The following is a 10,723-nucleotide window of genomic DNA, read 5'->3' as shown; positions in this document are numbered from 1 at the left end:
GTTCTGGGATGGCCATTTTCCTAAGCACATTCCACACAGCTTGATATGGTTGATACAATCAAAGGCCCTTCTATAATCAATGAAGCACAGACTGACTTCTTTTTGATATTCTTTCTCAATTATCTGGCATGCATCAGCAATAATGTCTCTTGCTCCTTGGCTTTTTTTAAAGCCAGCTTGAACATCTAGCAACTCCCTTTCCATGTAGGGCTCTAATCTGTATTGGGTGATCCTAAGTGTTATTTTGCTAGCATGTGAATTTTTATTGTGTGATAATTTGCATACAGTAGTCATCGACTTAAGGTGGCAATTGGGACCAGAACTTCCATCACTGAACAATGTGGTTGTAAAGCACAACTGCATCACTTAGCAACAGCAATCCCTGCAGTCCCGGTTGCTGTCATTAACTGAATCTCACAGTCATTAGATAAGGCAACTTCGTGCAAGTTTCCCACAACCAAGTCAGTGGGAAAACCAGCAGAAAATTGCAAGTCCAGGGAGGCTTGCAAGCAGGCTGGCAGGCAGGTAAGTGGTTGCTGCTGGGTGAGGGAAGGTGTGAGGAAGAGTACGAGGGAGGCGTGGTGAGGCTCAGGGAGGTGCGAGGGGTGCACAAGGGTGTGAGGGAGGCATGGCGAGGTTCGAGGAGGGTGTGAGAGTGCACGAGTGTGTGAGGGAAGCACGGCAAAACTTGGTGAGGGTGGAGGGCATGTGCGGGGGAAGCATGGCAAGCCTTGGGGAGGGTGCATGAAGGTGCATAAGTGCTGGTGTGGCATTAGCGCAGAGGGACTGGGGGAGGGTACGCAGGTGGAGGAGACTTACCCCAGCTATTTGGGACTTTCTCTGCCAGTTTCCCCATTGACTTTCTGAGGAAGCTGATCATGTGACCACGGGATGCTGCAACCAGTCGTAAGTGCTGGGAATGGCTGGAACTCTGAGGACTGGTTGTAACCACCATTCGTTCACCGCCATCGTAACTTCAAATGGTCACTGAATGAATGGTTATAAGTCGAGGACTACCTCTGTTAAGACTTCTTACTTCGGTATTGGTATGTAGCCTGATCTCTTCTAATCTATTGGCCACTGTATTGTCCTCCAGATTTGCTGGCATAGTTTGGTTAGAACCCTTACAGATTCTTCTTCTATTTCTTGCCATATTTCTGAGGATATACCATCAATTCTTGTAGCCTTCTGACTTAGTAATGACTGGGGTATTATATAAGTTCGTCTTCTATCAAAGATTCCTGTAAGTAGGGAATATCTTCTAAAGTATCTTGGATATTGACATCTCTATTGTAAAGCATTTCAGTATATTCCTTCCGTCTTTTTTTTAATCTTCCTTGAATCAGTTACTATGTGTCCACTGGCATCCTTTAGCATACCAATTCAAGGTTGGAGCCTCTCTAATTTGGAGATCTTTTGGAAGACTTTCCTTGTTTCTGTGTCTGTTTCTAGCTTCCACCATTTGTTCTATATCCAGTTTGCTTTCGTCTCTTTCTTGATCTTTGGCAGTCTCTTTTCACATTCATCTTTAACAATGTCTTTACATTCATTCCACAGTTCCTCTGGTTTTTTATCAGAGATTTAGGACTTACAAAGCAATTCCTGATGTTCTCCTTGAAAATGATGAATATATACTTAAGATCATATCGTAGAAATTGGTTGGCTTTCTTCTTCCACTTTAACTTGACTTGGAACTTGCACATGAGCAGTTTGTGATGTGTTCTATAATCAGTTATTGGCCATGTATTTGCTGTTATAACTGAGCTCTTTGATCTCCTTGTATCAGTAATTTAGTGAATGTTATTTCTGTGTACTCCATCTGGTGATGTCCATGTTTATAGGCATTGTTTTGGTTGTTGGAAGACTGTGTTAGCAATAAAGAAATAGATGGATTGGCAGAAACTAATAATACATTATCTTGCTTCATTTCCGTTTGCTAGGCCATATAGTCCAACTATGTTTTCCTCCTTATTGTTTCCAAAGTTGGCATTCTAATCTCCAAACACAAGCAGCACATCTTGCTTGAATGTTCTATCAATTTCATACTGAACGTTGTGAGAGATGGCTAAAATATGTTATTATTGACAAATAGTAGCTTGAGCATGCTAAGAGTGCAGCTGTGTGAGAAATAAGGAAGTAGTGTTAACTGTTATGGTTATCAAATAGTGGCAGGTGGAGAGGAAGTTGTCTCCTTGTGTGGGACAATGTAAATAAAAACTAATTTAACCTGGGGCAGTCTTTATCAGTATAATGCAATTAGCTGAAACCTTGAGCAAATTACCATAGACTTGCAATGGATGAGATGGGAGGGACCAGGGAATAATCATAGAGCAGCCAGAAAGAGTGTACACCCTGAGTACCTTAGCCAATGGGGAAAAGGGGAGGGACTTGCGATCGGGAATGTATATAATTAGGCCGGAGTGTGTATGTGGGTGTGGCTTCTTATTTGCAATGAAGCCCACCAGCCTTTGCAAACGCTTCCAATAAAACTTTACTTCTGACTAACCCAGAGAAGGATTTGTGCTGCTTGTTTCACACAACGTGACCACAAAACTTGTCAACTTTCTCTTCTTTTCTTCAGAGTTTGGACCATCAACATGGATAATTGTTATATTAAAGGGTTGCTTGTGAAGTCTAATTGATAAATTTGGTCACTGATTGCATTGTAACCAAGTAGTGTCCTTGCTATATCCTTCCTGTCTATGAAAGCAACACCATTCTTTTTTTTTTTGACCTCAGAAATAAACAGTATGATTTTTGACTGAAAGCATTTAGTTCCAGTCAGTTTCAATTTGCTCATGCCCAAGATGGCAATATGTATTTTATTCATTTCATATTTTATTGTGTTGAGCTTTCCCATGTTCATGCTTTTTAAGTTCCATGTTCCCAATGTAATTCTGTCTTTGCAGCTTTGGATATTTTTTTTCCTGCATGGCAACATCAGCAACTGGATGTCCCAAATAATTTATCTAGCTGTGTGATAAACACCTTTAGTACTCGTAAAGATCCTTAGCTTTTTCTTAGCAACATGTTGAGTGCTGTCCAATATACAGTATATATTTTATATATTTTTTATTTATATTTCAAATTTGATCACCACCCATCTCACTAGGAAGTGACTCTGGGCATTTTACAGTAAAAACAAAAAAATAATAATAAAAATACAATAAAAACATATTCATACATAAATAATATCTTCCAAGGTGCTCCTGGTAGAAAGAATATTAACATACAGGAGCATCTTCAAGGTGCTAGCCACCCCCAGGGTTGCTTGCCCCTTTTCTCACCCCATGCAAGTAGGTAGAGCCAGGTCTTAACTGCTTTCCGGAAGGTCAAGAGAGTAGGGGCCTGCCTCACCTCTGGGCGGAGAGTATTCCATAGAGTGGGGGCCACGGCAGAGAAAGGTCTCCTTCTAGGACCTGCCAGTTGTGAGAAGGCAGGGAGAAGTGAGGGCCTCAAACGAACCATGTTTGCTAGGGGAGAGCGCTGTGCACCATGGGGCAGCCTTGGGGGGGTGGCAGGAGGGAGGATGGGCAGAAGGCACACTCGCACCAGAGTGGAGAGGGACGGCAGGAGGGAGGAAAGACTGCAGGCAAGAGGCACGTTCGCTCCAGAGTGAAGAGAAACGGCAGGGGGCGGCTGTCGGGTCAAGTGGGGATTGGAATGTGTATTGCGCTGATTGGATTCGGAAGTGGAATGTCTGCGGTTTTGCGGTTAATTAGCGGCGCTCCGGGGCAGTAAAAAAGGTGAGATTGTGAGCCAAGCCCTCGTAGGAGGGGGAGGACAGATAGGGGTATAAAAACCTGTCAGACCTTGCTTCGGGGTTCCTCCATTGCTGCGGGAGGGACCCACCTTTGCAAACGTGCCCAATAAAAACTTCTGTCTACTGGATAACCGAACCCGTGTCTGTCGTTTTCTGACAAAATTGGCGAGCCAGCCAGGAGTCCTCGACGTGGACCGGACTGTGGGGAACCGGTGAGTAATCGGCCGTAACACCCCGTTGAGGTGTCTCCCGTTTTCCCCGGAGTCGGGTCCAGGACGGGACTCCAATCGCCAGTCAGACAGAAGTAAAGAGGAAGTCGGCCGACGAGGAGACCTCCGGGAGGTCTGGTGAGTACAGCCTACCCATAATCTCGGGGAGATTAGCGTGGTTACGAGGCGTTGGACGCCGCAAGGGGACAGAAGAGTCCGGGACCTTCTGTAAGGTGGGAAACGTAGTCAGGAAGGATGGGTAAGGCGCAGAGTAAGAGTGTAAGGCCAGGGGCCAATGGGAAAAACGCAGTAGGGGGAATCCCCACGGATTCTCCATTAGGACAATTGTTGCAACAGTGGGAGACACCCTGGTTGTGTCCATTCACCAGGGGTCTGGAAAAACCGACCATGATAACTTTGTGCACTAAAGAATGGCGAAAATATCCACTAGTGGACCCCGAATTCCCCTACCATTGGAATCCCCAGTAATTACTGGGTGACCCAACTAAAAAACTACATTGTGGAGCATAAAATGTTAACACAGGAACCCTATGTGGAAGTCTGGTTCCATGTTCATTGGGAGGGGCCTCGACCCAAGTTAGCCAAAATTTTTGTCCAAAAAGAACAGGAGGATGAGGAGGACCTCTGGCTGACTAGACCTCAATGGGGGCCGCTACCTCCTCCTCCTCCTCCTCTTCCTATCGCTCCCCCTCCGGCGCCCCCACCCTATCCCGGGCTGCGGAAAGAGCTGGACCAGCTGAACCAAGACATTCAGAACTTGCCCTTTATTCTAAGGTCGGCCAGTGCCTTCCCCGTCCGGGAAGTCCCGAACGGAACGAACGCACAGGGGGTGGCCGTCACCAGTTACGTAACGATTCCCATCAAACCCAGTGAGTTGAGGGAATTAAAAGGACCCTCCCTCGTATGCAAGAGAACGCCCATACCGCCGCCGAACAATTGGAACTTTTCTCGGCCCGGTGGAATACTCCTGGGGGAACTGAATTACATTTTAGCCCACCTCTATACGCCAGAAGAGAGGGGCCAGATTTGGCGAGCTGCGCTCGGGGCTTGGGAGCAAAGGAATGCAAATGTCCCAAATGCCCTGGCCGCAGATACTAAATTCCCTCTGGCAGACCCAAATTGGGATCCCAATAATGCTGAACATCGGGAGAACATGAGAGGAGTTTCCCCCTGTACGACTAGGGGGGTCATGGTTCCCCAACCGGGACCCACGGGGAACCCTTGGTAAACATCACGGTGGGTCCCACCGGCGAGGAACGGCAGTTCCTCGTGGACACCAGAGCCTCTCGAACATCCCAGGGATTGCGAAATCCCGGGGCGCATCGGTATCGGTGATGGGGGTGGGAGGCTCTCTGGTCAAGGCAGACGTACTGGAGGAAGTGAGACTGGAGTGGAATGGGAAGGAGGTAACTGCAGATGTGTTACTGATCCCACAGGCGAGAGTGAACTTGCTGGGAAGGGATCTCATGGGTAGTCTAGGAGTGGAGTTGTGGAATGTGGAACAGGCAGAAAGGATGTGTTTGTTGCGGGAGGCGGACGTGGAGGTTGTGAACCCTGAGGTATGGGCAGGAGAAGGGGGGGCGGGGCGGTTTCGCATAGCCCCAATTAGCATCCCCTTGAAACCAGGGGTGACGGGTTTGCGGCAAGCCCAATACCCGCTGTCCCGGGATGGGAGGCGCGGGCTGAAGCAACAACTGAGATGGACGGTGCTGCCCCAGAGGTACACCGAGAGCCCCCTCTTGTTTGGACAGGCATTGGAAGAGAAACTCCAGGGGTTCCGGGCCCCTGGGGGTTCTCGGGTGCTGCAGTATGTGGATGATTTGTTGGTGTCTGGAGAGAAGGAAGTAAAGGTGAGAGAAGACTCAGTGGCTTTATTGAACTGGTTGGCTGAAGAAGGATTGAAGGTGTCAAAAGGGAAGGTCCAATTTGTGGAAAGGGAGGTCAAGTATTTAGGACATGTACTCCGGAAGGGCGAGAAGTTGATTGATCCTTCTCCCATACAGGGGATAATGCAGTTGAAGCCCCTCATACTAAAACAGAGGTGCGGCGGTTTCTGGGTCTAGTAGGATATTGCAGGCTATGGATAGATGAGTACATGAGCAAGGCTCAGTTTCTGTATGAGAAGTTGAAAGGATCATCTGACAGGGTAGAATGGACAGACAGGGACACAGAGAAGTGGGGGGGAATTACGAAGGAGCCTGGTGACGGCCCCGGCTCTACCGAACTTGGCCCCCCCCTTTCACCTATACGTTACAGCCCATGGGGGAACTGCCATTGGAGTGCTGACTCAGAGACGGGCTGGGAAATATCAACCAGTGGCCTTCCTGAGCAAAGCCCTAGAACCGGTGGTGAGGGGATGGCCGACTTGTGTGCAGGCAGTGGCTGCCGCTGCTGTACTAGTGACAGAAGGGAAAAAACTCACTTTTGGGAGCCCCGTGATTGTCCATTCACCCCATCAGATCTTAAGTGTGCTTAGTCAGCAGGCGGCTGCTTGGATGACAGAAGGGAGGATGTTGAAATATGAGACAGTTCTCCGGATAAGTCCTGATGTGGTGGTAGGAACAGACAGGAATTTGAACCCAGCGGAGTTTCTTGCGGGGGAGTGGAAAGAATGGGAGCCGGCAGAGCACGAGTGCTCCACCCTGTTGCAGCTGCAAACAAAGACCCGGGAGGACCTGCAGGAGGTCCCGCTGGAGGAGGGTGAGGTCTGGTTTGTGGATGGGTCTAGCCGAGTAGAGCAGGGACAAAGGAAGTCAGGATATGCGATAGTGACGGCGGAGGGAGAGACAATAGAGAAGGGGCACTACCAGGGGATTGGTCGGCTCAGCTGTGTGAAGTGCACGCTTTGAAACGGGCACTAGAGTTGGGAAAGGGAGTGTCCCTCACCGTCTACACAGACTCGCGATATGCCTGGGGAGTAGTGCACATTTTCGGGAAAATTTGGCTGGAACGGGGTTTACTCACAGCTGCTGGAAAGGGAAGGTTGCAGGGAGGAAGCAGGTCATTGGGTTACAATTGAGGGGACCCCAGTAGTGAGCCGTGCTGACATGAGGGGGATGGTGGAGAAACTGCACGAAGGGTCTCACGGGGGTGCAGGCTTTGGTAGACACTGTAAAGCTGTGGGAAGGGCCAACGGGGTGTTGAAGCAACATCTCACCAAACTGGGATTGGAAACAGGGCTACCTTGGACAAAGACACTTCCGGTTGCCCTGCTTCGAATGCGGACAGCCCCTCGCAAGGATGTGGGGGTCTCCCCATTCAAGCTGATGATGGGAAGACCTTTCCTGGCTCCAATGGGAGAGCCTATCCCCGAGCTAAAGGATGCCTTCCTGAGAAAGTATCTCTTGGTACTGTCACAATCTCTCTTGTCTCTAAGAAAACAGGGACTCCTCGCTCAACGGCCCCCTTGCTGAAAGACCAACACCCCCACAAGCCAGAGGATTGGGTCCTGATAAAGACGTGGAAGGATGAGAAGCTGAAATCATCTTGGGAGGGACCATACCAAGTTCTCCTGACAACTGAATCAGCGGTTCGGACCTGACAGGGGGGGTTGGACCCACTACCATCGGGTTAAGCAAGCTCCCGACCCCCGACCATGGACTGCCCAACCGGGAGACAGACTCAAAGTAAAACTTAAAAGGAACTGAACTAAGGCAGGGGAGGAGATGACCAACATAAAGGCGTAGAATTGGCACAGACAGCTTTGATCACTGGGGATGATCCCCGTGGGAGGGGGATGTTCTATCATTTGGGTCTTCTCCCATACCAAGACCCTGGACTAATCAAAGGCAAATGGCTCTAAATCTCTTGGGGATAACCAATGCAACTCAATGTGTTATTTCAACAATACCCAGAACCGTACCCCCCCATTGCCCTCAAAAGGTCCTGCTTTCACTTGTGGAGGGGTCTATAATATCCCTTACGCCTCAACCCCTCTATACCTACCTAAAGGTTTCTTTTTGTTATGTGGACATGAAGCTTACACCTATGTTCCAGCCTATAGTTCAGGGGGCCCTTGTGCCATAGGGCGCCTGACCTCTCTATATGCCCTGCCTCCAATACAAGCGCACCCATCAAAAGAAAAAAGAAAAAGGGAGCTGCCATCTGATTGTGAGAGTGATGTGACACTCTTGTCCGAAACAGAAGCCATGGCTCTGGCCCTCTCCTTAGTAGGGGTTCCTGCACTAAGCGGAAGAACTTACCTGGACCTAAGGAAGGTGGCCTGCCTCCTGGCTAAAAGTGTCAACCTTACATCCTCTCTCATTGCAGCCCTCACTGAAGAAGTCACTGAGATCAGGAGGGTGGTCATTCAAAATCGGATAGCTATAGACTATCTCCTATTAAGGGCAGGACAAGGCTGTGAATCTTTTCAAGGTCTTTGTTGCTTTAACCTAACCAACAATAAGAATTATGTTGAAGCAAAACTAGCCAAGTTGAAGACCTTAGCCTCTCGCATATCCGAGGATCCAGAGGGATGGAATTGGTCGTGGCTCACTAGTTGGTTACCTAACTTTGCTTGGTTAAAACAACTTTTTGTACTAGCCATTGGTTTCATTGCCTTACTGGTCCTAGTATGTTGCTTAATGCAATGTCTCCCTGCTTGTGGGAATTACCTGTCCCAGTGTGTGAAGCCCCGGGTCCGGGACGAGGGAGCAATCCTGTTAGCCAGGTTTGAGGCCCAACAGAGGCGTGAAAAGAAAAAGGGGGGATTGTGAGAAGGCAGGGAGAAGTGAGGGCCTCAAACGAACCATGTTTGCTAGGGGAGAGCGCTGTGCACCATGGGGCAGCCTTGGGGGGGTGGCAGGAGGGAGGATGGGCAGAAGGCACACTCGCACCAGAGTGGAGAGGGACGGCAGGAGGGAGGAAAGACTGCAGGCAAGAGGCACGTTCGCTCCAGAGTGAAGAGAAACGGCAGGGGGCGGCTGTCGGGTCAAGTGGGGATTGGAATGTGTATTGCGCTGATTGGATTCGGAAGTGGAATGTCTGCGGTTTTGCGGTTAATTAGCGGCGCTCCGGGGCAGTAAAAAAGGTGAGATTGTGAGCCAAGCCCTCGTAGGAGGGGGAGGACAGATAGGGGGTATAAAAACCTGTCAGACCTTGCTTCGGGGTTCCTCCATTGCTGCGGGAGGGACCCACCTTTGCAAACGTGCCCAATAAAAACTTCTGTCTACTGGATAACCGAACCCGTGTCTGTCGTTTTCTGACACAGTCGACATTCTTTCATCAACGGGATCCGCAGTATACCTTCTCTGCTTGACCAGATGGGACAGGTTGATATAATGGGGGTGAAATGGTCCCTCAGGTAGCCCAGTCCGATGCCAAGTAGGGCTTTAAAGGTGACAACCAACACTTTGGATCTGAAAGCAAGCAGCAAAGGTGTAACGTGCCATCTTTGGGGCACCTAAAATTGCCTGCACAACTGCATTTTGAAACAGCTGTAGCTTCTGGATACTCTTCAAGGGTAGCCCCATGTAGAGCGCATTGCAATAGTCTATAAGGGAGATGACTAGGGCATGAGTGACTGACTGAAGGGCCTCCCAATCCAGGAAAGGGTGTAACTGGTACACAATATGTAGTTGATCAAAGGCCCTCCTGGCCACAAATGCACCTGCTTCTTGAGCAGGAGTCGTGAGTCCAGGAGGACCTCAGATTACACACTGGATCTGTCTGGGGTAGTGCAGCCCCATCCAGAACCAAAGATGGTAAACGATATAGAGGGCCCCCCAACCCACAGCTACTCTGTCTTACCAGGGTTCAGCTGAAGCCTGTTGTTCCCCATCCAGGGCCCCACAGCCTCCAGGCACTGCGAAAGGGTAGTCACAGAATAACTCAAATCACCTGGGATAGAGATATATAATCGGGTGTCATCTGCATATTGATGATACCTCATCCCATTGGTGGCGGATGATCTCACCCAGTGGTTTCATATAGATGTTAAAAAGGAGCGGAGAAAGTACCAAACTCTGCGGCACCCCACAAAGGAGGGGCTGCAGGCTGGATCTTTCACCCCCTATCTTTCACCCCCTATCAACACCGATTGGAACTGGCCCTGGAGGAAGGAGGTGAACCAGCACAAAACTGCCACCCACCCCCAACTGCCCGAGCTGACCCAAAAGGATACCATGTTCGATGGTATTGAAAGCCTCTGCGAGATCAAGAGCAAGGATGGATACACTACCCCCATCCTGCTCCCACCAGAGATCATCCAAAAGTGTGATCAATGCTGTTTCTGTCCCATATCTGGACCTGAAACCCAATTGAAAAGGGTCCAGATAATCCGTTTCATTCAGGATCCTCTGAAGTTGCAATGCTACCTCTTTCTGAACTGCCTTCCCTAAAAAGGGGAGGTGGGAAACTGGACGAAAATTGTCTAGTACGTGGGATCTAGGGATAGTTTCTTGAGGAGGGGGCGCACCAGCGCCTCTTTAAAAGCTGTTGGAAAAACTCCCTCAAGGATGAATTCACCATTGCCTGGACCCACCCACATCACCTCCCAAGCTGCCTTAACCAGTCAGGAGGGGCATGGATCTAATTGACAAGCGGTGGCATTTACAATCCAGAGGACCCTGTCCACTTCCTCAGGTCTAATAGGATCAAATTGTTCCCTGATAACAGGGTAAGTACGTACCCCAGGCATCTCCACAGGCCATACCACATCCTTGGTATCCAACTGGGAATGGATCCAAGCCATTTTATCCTCCAGATGCCCAGAAAACTCCTATGCGCAGCC

This window comes from Python bivittatus, unplaced genomic scaffold (genome assembly GCF_059951505.1).
Source record: "Python bivittatus isolate LINGU-HERP-01145 unplaced genomic scaffold, Pbiv_v1 ctg000840_np1212, whole genome shotgun sequence".
In the NCBI taxonomy this organism is placed as follows: domain Eukaryota; kingdom Metazoa; phylum Chordata; class Lepidosauria; order Squamata; family Pythonidae; genus Python; species Python bivittatus.
Note: the sequence above shows the minus strand (reverse complement) of the source record.